The sequence below is a fragment of the Mirounga leonina genome, unplaced genomic scaffold, assembly GCF_011800145.1.
Source record: "Mirounga leonina isolate KUSES-001 unplaced genomic scaffold, KU_Mleo_1.0 Mir_418, whole genome shotgun sequence".
Lineage (NCBI taxonomy): Eukaryota > Metazoa > Chordata > Mammalia > Carnivora > Phocidae > Mirounga > Mirounga leonina.
In genome coordinates, this window is record NW_023270739.1 from 26,805,691 (window position 1) to 26,816,935 (window position 11,245).

Sequence of the window (11,245 nt, forward strand, 5' to 3'; positions counted from 1 at the left end):
TCTTCTCTGCTCCCTCATGTGGTCAAACACCACACACATCTCTCCTGTCTGCCTACAAGGTATTAAACTGGCTTGACCCCAGGTCTCTTTCACCAAGTTGGGAGTACTTAATAAGAAACCACAAGGAAGTCACGTAGGAGTTCAATGATGGCGGTAGTAATACCTGGTAATAATCCTTGTGGGAAGGTTTAAACAAGATGCTGCACTCTCCCTGCGGCTGCCAGGTCGTGCACTGGCCAAGGCTGGGTGCAGTCAAGATTCAGCTCCATCCATAACCCACCACCATGGCCAAGGAAGGCATTACTGCTGAAGGTGTCGTGGACGTTAACACTGCTTTACAAGAGGTGATGAAGGCCGCCCTCATCCATGACGGCTAGCATGTGGAATTCCCAAAGTTGCCAAAGCTTTAGACAAGTACCAAGCCCATCTTTGGGTGCTTGCATCCAACTGTGATGAGCCTATGTACGGCAAGTTGATGGAGGCCCTTTGTGCTAAACACCAAATCAACCTAATTAAGGTTGATGACAAGGAACCAGGGGAATGGGCAGGCCTCTGTAAAGCTGACCGAGAGGGAAAACCCGGTTGTGTGGTGGTTGAAGACTATGGCAAAGAGTCTCAGGCCAAGGCTGTCATCAAGGAATACTTCAAATGCAAGAAATGAAGAAATAAAAAACTTGGTTCCTTTTCCTCAGTAAATAAATAAGATGAGGCATGCAAAGCAGCAGCCCCTAGGGATACATGGTAAATACAAAATAAACAGTAGCTCTGTAGTTCTACAAATCATGAGAAATATGGCTTCCTTCCCCAAGAGTATTCATCAGTGGAGACCAGACATAAAATTGGCATGGCAAGCCATAAGTGCTGGGATCACTTAACACCTCCTCTCTATACTTCTGGGCAGGACCAGCTTGGTTGGTGAATAAGCAAGTTTGGAAAAGAACAACCCTGGACTCCGTGAGCTCATGTTCTTTCGCATCGCCAGTGATAACATCTAAAAAACAACAGTAGTCACCTCCTACATATCCCCACAAAACCACTTAGATGTTTCTCACTGACAGATTTCATCTCTCTCTTAGGGTTCCTAAGTTCTTAAACTTTTAGGGTCAAGCTTCTGTTGCAGTCCTAAACTCTGCCTAGGCAGCCCTGTGGAGAGGTAAACAGTGCTTTCATAAATGGAGAGACAGTTTAGTGGGGAAACTACCCTTCTGGCCTTGATAACCAGTCTTCCTGGAAAAATACCAGACCACTACAGAAAAACCCAATCCTGAATCCCCAACTTATAAGACATTTTGTTTCTTCTCTTTGAATTCTCCAGTCCCTTTCCAGTATACCACTGACCTAATCTTCCCTCTCCCCAAGCCCTAAAATCCTGCTGTGAATTAATAATAATAACAATAAACATCACCAATTACACTGTGATAAACTCTTATTAGAGTCCTCATATTAGTTCTCATATTAGTTCGATGATGTAGGTATCAACATTATTCCTATTTTACGGGTGAGCTACTGAGGTTTAGGGAAGTTAATATTGTTTACCAAATCACTGGCAAATGGGGAATCCAGAACTTACACCCATCTCTGAATCCAAAGCTAGTACTTTTAATCTCTGTACCTAACACTTCATGGCATCTTCCTCCACACTAACCTTCATTGTAACCTGGCCAGTTTGGAGGATGTCTTTGGCTATACTCATTTAAGTATATGCTTCTGTGTTTTAGTCTACATTCATATTTAGTTCAGTTTAGTGCTATGCTGAACTACGTAACAGACACAAAGAATTCTGCTCTTAGTTCTACTTAAAACTTAACTTTCTTTAACCAAGTGAGGTGGGTGTCCGTTTGGATAGTAAATCCTGGCCTTATGTCCTTCTCCATATAAAATTAGTGGACATGTTAGTAAAGTACTGGGCATGAAGCATTCATTCCTTGGTTCTGTTAACTACTAAACTCCATGAAAAGCCCACCAAAATAACCTGTTGGTCAAGCAAAGCCAAGTTCATTGCTTATTACAGTAAGGGAGAGTACCATCTTGATAAAATTTCAGTGTGTCTCAGAAGGGGGACTTCAAGGTTGAATATTTATAAGGTTTAGGTGGTCTGGTTTAAGGTGGGATTTTCAGCGTGGGGGCCTGCTTGTGAATGGGCCAAGTTTGTGATATAGTAGCTTAAGATTGGTGAACTGAGCAAGGCTTAGGTTTTGAAGGAACTCTTGATAAGTAAACAACACTTTGATAAGCAATCTGGTTTTCACAGTTGAACTGTCTATTCTTCAGGTAAATGAATTCTCAAGATGCTCTTGAAACAAATATTTTGCAACTTTATCTCCTTGGGCAAGAACTTCCCATAATAGAAAGTTATGCTAAGTAGCGAGTCCTATTTCATGTAGTTGCAAGCAGCTTTTGCTCAGTTCTTTATGTCTCCTATCTGTAAATAGAGATGATTATAGCACTTACCTCACTGGGTTATTATGAGGTTTAATGAATTAATGGAGGTAAAGGACTTAGAAGGGTGCCTGGCGCACAGAAGGTGGTATGTATGTATTTATTATCATCTTTACAACCTAGTACATTTTAATTAGTCTTGCCAGACTGAGGAAGACTTTCAATCTAAATGAATTTTTGAGGATTTTTCTCTAAAAAGTCAGATTTATAGCAATGATAGTCATGCAACAGCTCTGCATTACATTGACTTTGAAGTCATTCTGAATAAACTAAATACACAAAATGTACTTATATTGCCTTAGCTTTTATCTCTCCTGAATTTCAGATGTGTATTTCCTATTGAAACTTAGTTTTCCTACTCATCTTTCCCACTCTAACAGGACTGAAGACAAAATACAGTTGACCCTTGAACAGTGCGGGTTTGAACCTCACTGTCTACTCATATGAGATTTTTTAAAAATAAATACTGTACAGGACTGTAAAGGTATTTTCTCTTCCTAATGATTATCCTTTGTCTAGCATACTTCATTGTAAATATGGTATGTGATACATATAACCTACAAAATATGTGTTCATTGAATGTTTATACTGGTAAGGATTCTGATCAATAGCAGGCAATTAGTAGTTAAATTTGGGGTGGTCAAAAATTATACGTGGGTTTTCAACTGTGCAGGAATGTCATGCCCCTGACCCCCACGTTGTTCAAGAGTCAACTGTACTCTATGATTTCTTCTCCATCCTCCCACCCAGGCTCCTGCCCAAGGTCTCATTCATTCAGCAAATATTTGTTGAATACATTTGTGTTCCAGGGGCTATAACCAGCACAGGGAATAAAATGACGGGCAAAACAGACATAGAACCTTCCCTCACAGAGCACACAGTCTCCTGGCAGAGATGGACATTAATCCTATGTAAAGTTGCATTGCCACCAGTGCTCCTGGGGAAGGGATGATATAACACAGGTATATCGTGAGATCTGAGATTGCTTGCATCCATTCACCTTCAATGGGGACTAAGAACTAAGGCCACCTATGTCAACATGGCTTGATTATCTGTTCTAGGAATGCTTGTCCAGGGAGCCAAGGCTATCTACTAGTAAAGACTCTTATTGTTTGCTTTAGGAACTTTCTAAAAACCAATGTATCTGAACTTCAGTTGCTCAAATAATTTCTCAGGACAATAGATCACTTAACTGGCAAACTGCTCATTCATCAAAAACTGTTTACTTATCAAGATTTCCTTTGAGACTCATCTTACCCTAAATTCACCAATCTTAAATGATTGTATCAAGAACTTTGCCTGATCTCAGTCAGATCCCCTTAAAACAAAGTTGTGTCTAGATCACAAAACCCTATAAATATCAGCTCCTGATTTCTGAGATATTTCTTTTTTTTTTTTTTTAAGATTTTATTTATTTATTTGACAGAAAGAGACACAGTGAGAGAGGGAACACAAGCAGGGGGAGTGGGAGAGGGAGAAGCCGGCTCTCCGTGGAGCGGGGAGCCGGACGTGGGGCTCGATCCCAGGACCCCAGGACCATGACCCGAGCCGAAGGCAGACGCCCAACGACTGAGCCACACAGGCGCCCCTTTCTGAGATATTTCTAAGTTTTACTTGATCAGCAGCTTATGCTGGTGGTCTTTTGGAGAGTCTATAGGCAATAATCATTGAAAACTGTTAGGTGCCATGAAATCAAAACACAGGAGCAGGAGTGAATAACAAGGGGCCTGATCTAGAATGAGTGGGGAAAGAGAACTCAGGGAACACTCCAGAGGAAATGATAGTGGAACTAAGAACTTAATATTGAGGAGGAAATAACTGGACAAAGAGTAGAGGAGGAAGAATGTTCTTGGCAAAGGCCTTGAGTTGGGAAAGAACTGTATTTTTTCTAGAATGGAAGGAAGGCTATTATGGCTAGAGTGAAGGATAGGAGGAAACCCTGGGATGTGGGGGCGCGGGCGGGGGGGTGGTGCAGTCAGACCATAAGGACCTGGCATGATATGTTGAGGATTTGGACTTGAATCCCTGAAAGTAAAGGGAAACCACTGGAAGGCTTAAGGCAGAAAAGTAATATGTTCTGATTTGATACCTTAACAAGATCACTCTGGCTATTGTGGGGATAGTGGATTGTAAAGAAGCAAAAGTTGACGGGAGAGATGGTTAAGAGGTGCTATAAGACTCCAGAAGAAAAGACTAAAGTGGATTTGACACTGGTATTATAATCCAAATTCATCCCATTTACATTGCCCCCTCCCCATTTAGGCTTCCACCAAAGCTTCTTAACTTGGTCCACACTAACCCGTCTACAACTGGCTCTCTGCTCGCAGTATCCTGTTCTATAAAATGGGGTAAGTGATAACACATATGCTGCTCACTTCACTCAATAAATAGTTTTGAATACCTGTTATATGCCCAGTATGTGCTAAGCCCCAGGAATTTACTCATGAACAAGACAAGCATATACTCTGCCCCCCAAAAACCATAGGATCAAGTAAAATAATGCATATCAAAGCTCTTTGAAAACTAAAGCTTTAGGTATTGTATATATTTTTAATTTTCTATTATCATGTTTTGACATCTTAAAACAAAAACAAACAAACAAAAAAAAACCACCTTTCTGGCTGGGGACAGCCTGTCCCTTCTGAGGCCAGCCAATTCTTAGAGATAGCAAAGGACTCAGCTGGGAGCATGCCTTTGGTATACAAACTAACCAAGCCAGAGCCACAGCTCCTCTATCTGGCCCTACATCCTAGGAGAAAATACTCTTTTGCCTTAATCATCCCAGAGCCAGATGTTAGGCAACTAGAGACCACCCAAGTAGTTTAGAGCCTGCTGAAGTTATTCAAACATTGTAGCCAATCCTAGACTGTTTACTTTGCCCGGCCTTTCCTTTCTCATGGAAAGCCCAAAAGGGCCCTAGCCTCAGCTTTCGCTTTGCTTCTGTCTTCTGCCACCTGACCAAAACCTGGCACTTCCTCTGCGACCATATGTGGCCAGAGGTGAACTTGCTATACTCTAGACCTCCGAGTATAGTAAGTTCTGTTTTCTTGTGCCTTTCCTGTGTTTCTTTTTGTGACTATACTTGATTGACCATTGCATAAAAGAACACAGAACACTGCATTAGCACTCTTGATTTCAAGTGACAGAAACACAAATCAAATGACATGAACAAAAAGGTAATTTATTAGCTTATGTACCTGAAAAGTCTAGGGGTAGCCTGTTTTTAGGCATCTTTGGATCTAGGAGCTCAAGCAATGACATCAGGGACCCATATCTTTCTCCATCTCTTACATAAGCTATTTCTACAATGGCAAACAAAATGGCCACTAGCAGTGCAAGAATGATCTTTCAGAAAGGGCCCATCTTTCATGGAGTTCCAAGAGGAAAGTTCAGGGTAGAATTCTGATTGGCCTAACTTAGGTGATGTGCTTATCCTTGCAACCTGAGGCCAATGCCAACCTTGATGTGATATTCTGGCCAGGCCTGGATCATGTGCCCACTCCTGGAGGAAGGAATTGGGGTGGGGTGGGGGTCAGTCCTCCTGAAACATTTACCCTCAATGGTGTTTCCATTGGTTGATGTGGGAGAAATTTGGATCCCCAGTGGAACGTTTGGTGGGCAGAGAACCACAACAACATATGCCCAAAGCAAAGATGTTGCAAATAAATAGTAGGTTCTATAATTAGGACCCAAATATCTGATGTCTCTCTTGTGATAGCTTGTATTGCTCTCAACATAAATACAAGACAGGAAGGAGAAGGAAATATGAAGAGAATAAGAAAAATGGAATAAAAGCTAGAGGATGACACAGTGTGGGTCAAGCAGATGATTTTCAGGATGAGAGACCTGAAGATGTTTTTAGTCTGGAGGAGGTAGAGTTAAAAACACCAGAGAGAAAGGAAAAATCAATGGAAAAAGTCAAGGAAGATAGAATAAAACATAGGAATAGGGTTTTAGTCTTAGGGAGCAACAGCTCATCTTTCGACATAGGAAGGAAAGAGGTTTTGATGGGTGTGGATGTACCATACTTAAAAATTGTCAAGTGTTGAACCTTGAAAAAGGTGTATTTTCACCTTGAAGCATCTCTTGTGTAGGAATCGTCTTAATATTGTTTCACAATTTAATTGCAACATTTTTTTCCTTAGGGTTATGTGAAATAATGGTGCTTCTTACAATCAATCATCTCTTCGGGTTGATGAAATTTGGCCAGTCATTATGCCAGTAATCTGAGGGCTTTCATGCTTGAGCACCTCCATGATCTCAGTTTTCTGAGCAAATGAAATAGGGATGAGATGAAGTAGTTTTCTGATAGGGATGGGGCTGGAAGCTGGGCTCGGTCAGTACACTTGTGGCTGGGGATTGACTCTGAGCTCACCAGTGACTAGCAGCAGGGTGCTGGGTCAAGTTGCTTTCTCTCTCTCAATTCAGTTTTCTCATCTATAAAAGAAGAGTACCTAACCTCTATGTTTGAGGTAAAGATTAAGTGAAGTGAATGTAGGGGGGAAAAAAAGAAAAATAACTTAGCACGTGGGCCTGGGCCATAGAATGTGTGAATAAAGGTTAGTTGTTGCTATTGTTCATATTATTTTTTGCTCAGTGAAGTGTGAGTGTTTGGAATGGCTGCCATGGCAGTGCTGAGAACCCATCTGAGAGGTGAGACAAGAGATCTACAGTCTGCCCATTGGTGGACGTTCCTCCAGCAGAATTCAACTGAGCAGGTATAGGTGTGGTGACGACAGGTTGTACTGCCTGATGCTCCACTGGGCGAGACCAGCAACATGCCAGTCATGCCACCACTGCTGGGCCTTTGCCTTTCCTGTTCTCTTGCCAGGAATGCCTTTTCCCCATAGCCACATGGCCTTCTCACTTCACTCAGACTTTTCCTCAAATGTCCCTTCTCCAGGAATGCCTCCGTTGCCACCCTACCCTGAGTAGGGACCTCCACCCCACCCTGCTTGATATTTTCATTAGCACATGATGGCACCAGGGGAGGAAAAAAAAAAAGCTTACTTCTACCCTTCTAGGTCCGGTAACAAAAGACAGATTAGTAAGAGGAAAACAAACAGAAGTTTATTAACATGTATATCTCACACATACAGGAGACACTCAGGGAAGAGTAACTCAAAGAGGTGGTTTGGAATTTGGGCTTAAACACCTTCCTCAGCTAACACAAAGGAAGAAAGATATGGAGGCGGGTGTGGCAAGTTATGGGAAAGGGACCAGGAAAAGTATGGTAAACAAGGGTAGGTTTTGTTATGCAGATTATGTTGGTGCTCTCTGCCTGGATGAGAGTCTCTTGTGATTTAGAATCTTGTGATTTCATCCTTCTCTTCCTGGATCAGAGAAGGAGACAGACTTACAAATGGCGATGTATTTTATAAATGCAAATTTTCCTTATAAGAAGATAGCTTCTATTCTGTTTTCAGTTTCTTCTGTATCGCTGTTTTTCAAAATGATCAGCTCAAAATAGTCCTTATGCCAAAGAGGCATATTTTGGGGCATATTCTGGTCACCTAAAGTCATATTTTGGGGTGGCATATTCTGGTATCCTACAGCACCTAACATTATAGTACATTTTTACTTGTTTATGTATTTATTGCCTGCCTTCCTGGCAAGTAAGGAGGCAGTTACTTAGTTGTGCTCCTTGTTCTATCTCCAATGTCTGGTACAGAATGGACACATAGATAATTGTTGAACAAACAAATGAATACATGAATGAATGAAAGGGATGATTGCAGTAATTATCAGAAGTTGAGTTTGCAGTGGAAGAAAATGAAGCCAGAATGCCGTTGACATACACGCACTCATTCATTCAAAATTATTGTTTGAGCACCTACACCGGGCCTACTCTGTTCTAGGTGCCGGAGACAGATCAATGAAGAAAACAGAAAAAAGTTGCATTCTCCAGAGTTTCTATTCTACTGAGGGAGAGAGAAAACAAGCAAGATCAATAATTAATTATGCACTGTGTTAGAAAGGAAAAGTAGAGCAGGGCAAGTGGAATCTAGAATGCAGGGGAAAGAGTGAGAGGTTACAATTTTAAACTGAGTCGTCAGGGGAGACTTGACTGAGATAGTCCCGTTTCGGCACAGACTAGAAGTTGATCGTAGAGTGCATCGTGAAGCTACATGCGTGGAGTTTTTTTAAACAGAAGGTCCAGCTATTGCAAGGGACCAGAGGCAGAAGCACATCCATAGTGTATGAAGAATAGCCAGGAAGCAAGACAGAGAGATGGCCTGGAAATGAGGAGGGTACAGACACTGTTCAGGGCACTGGCAGCTTGTAAGGACTTGGGATGTGATTCTGAGCAATGGAAAACCAGGCAGAATTTTAGGTAGTAGAATAAGATGGTCAGGATTTTGTTTTAAACAAGGTGAGAGATAATTATCTTCGTTTTATAACTAAGAAAACTGAAGTTCAGAGGGCAAGGTTATTTACTCAAAATCACAGAGCAAGTGGCCATACTGGGATTGGAACCCAAGACCGCCTATAATCGTGTTCTTGGGTAACACATGCGCTGTCTCCCCCACAGGATGCATAGAGCATTGGTGCCTCAACCACCAGGAGAGCAACAGTCTATCTCTCTGTGGGACCTGAGGGTCAATAAGAACTATGTGCTACAGTCTTTCTTTGTGAGTGTGTCCTTCCAGCCTAAAGAGAGCCACTTCCGTTGCCCACCCCTCTCCCTGCTGTGTAATATAAAGGAATAAGAAGAATGGCACCAAGGCACTGTCAGCCCCAGCCCCAAACTCAAGGAAACTCTGTCCTTGAAATGACAACTCCTGCCACTCACACGCACTTGGTGAAGGAAACGGCTTCACTCCCCGCCCCTGATTTTTTGTGCCACATTTGCACCTTGTGATCCCAGGTACACACATTCATGACCCTAGGGTAGCCCACCCATTGGCTAGGCTATGATAAACTACTGTAGCCCCATAACATTCTGTAACCCATGGGAACTGGAAAATTCTAAGAGATGGTTTGATAGTAATGTGAACAGGAGCAAATGCATAAACAGAGGACGCTGTTGGGTAGAGAGAGGGAGCAAAGAGCTGAGTACAGCAGATATGCCGAGGCAGTGCTGGTCCAGGCTGGTGTTGCCTCCTTTCCTGAGCTGACTGCTCTCTGAGGTAATGGATGCACTCATACACGGGTGTCCCCGCCTTTCCTGAAGTAACTAAAAAACCAGTCAAGCCAAGATAAAGCAAGTTCGCAGGTCACTCTTGATGTGTTCGAAGGATACTGCCTTCCACTACTCAGGGCACAGCTGAGTCTCCGTCTCCACCTGCCTGGCCAGCCCTGGGGCTGCCTGCTTTGTGGGTGCTGGAGAGCTGGACCCCAGGCTGGAGTCAAGGCCAATTGCCCTGACTTACATCGGTGGGATTCTAGATGATGCCTCCCTTTCCTTACTTGGAAGGTGATGTTCTCACCATGAGAAGCATTTCACCAAAACCCTCTTTTTTCTACCAGGTATCTTCCTCTTGTTTTTACTATGACCACTAACCTAGTCTGCAACTAAGGATCCTAAAATAATCTTAGCAAGTTAAAACCATCATCCAGTATTCAATTGAATCCAATAAACACTAAGTGAACATCTATCATATGCTGGATATTGAGACCAACTATACATAAGGCAGATAAGATCTCAGGGAGCATTAGTCTATCAAAAAAAAAAAAAAATCACCAAACTTGTAGTCTTATTTTGAGTCCAGTGGCACAGTTCGGTTGCATATAGAGTTTTGCTCTGAGAAACATAGAAAGGTAATGGTTTCTTCCTTGTGAGCTTAAGAACTTGAAGTTGGTCATTTGCAGACCTAGCAATCTCTTAGAATGTATTGCAGGAAAGGCTGATTAAAGCTAAAGCATGTCTCATTGTCTCATAGACTGAATACTTCCATTAAGTTTGAATATCCTCCTTGTTCCTTTAAAAGATGGCATTAGGCCAAGTCATTAACTTTCTGATAGCCTGTCCTTTCCCCCAGCTATCTGCTCCAGATCTGTACTTGGTGACTCAAGTTGCATGGATACCCTGATGGAAGTTGGGAATGAACAAACATGTAGAGTATTAAATCTGAAAGTATATTGCCTAAACCATTTTCTATCCAAGAGAAATGGAAAAGGAAAATTGAGTAAAATGATGATTTTTTGCCTGTTTTTTATAGCTGTGTAATCTTCTGTGTTTTTCTAGATTTTTTTAAATTAACACACAATAAAATTTACATTTTCTGTATGTGTAACTCCATAAATTTTAACACGTGTATAAATTCATGCAACCACCACCAGGATCAAGATACGGAACAGTTCCATCACCCCAAAAAAACTCCCTCATGTTGTTCCTTTGCCATCACTGTCTCCCCCAACCCGTAGTCCCTAAAATATCACTAATCATTTATCTGTTGTCCATCATGGATGATTTTGTCCTTTAGAGAATTTCACATAAATGGAACTGTTTAGTAGGTAACCTTTTGAGACTGGCTCCTTTCACTCAGCTTAATGCCTTTGAGACTCATCCAAGTTCTTGCGTGATTCAATAGTAGGTTGCATTATATTGTTGAGTAGTCTTACATTATTTAGATGTACTACAGTTTGTCTGGTTATCAGTTGAAAGACATTTAGGTTGTTTCCCATTTGGGGTGATTATGACTAGAGCCACTATACAATTATGGACAAAGGGGTTTGTTTTTGTTTGGAAATGTATTTATTTCTCTGTGATAAATACCTAGGAGTGGGATTGTTGGATATAGGGGGTGTGAATATGTTTACTTTTATTAGACACTTCCAAACTCTTTTCCAGGCTGCTTGTATC

At 41.8% G+C, this 11,245-nt stretch overlaps 1 pseudogene; it reads left to right on the forward strand.

The window, feature by feature from the left end:
* Positions 1-284: 284 nt before the first annotated feature.
* On the forward strand, positions 285-661 carry LOC117998540 (annotated as a pseudogene).
* The last annotated feature ends 10,584 nt before the right edge of the window (positions 662-11,245 follow it).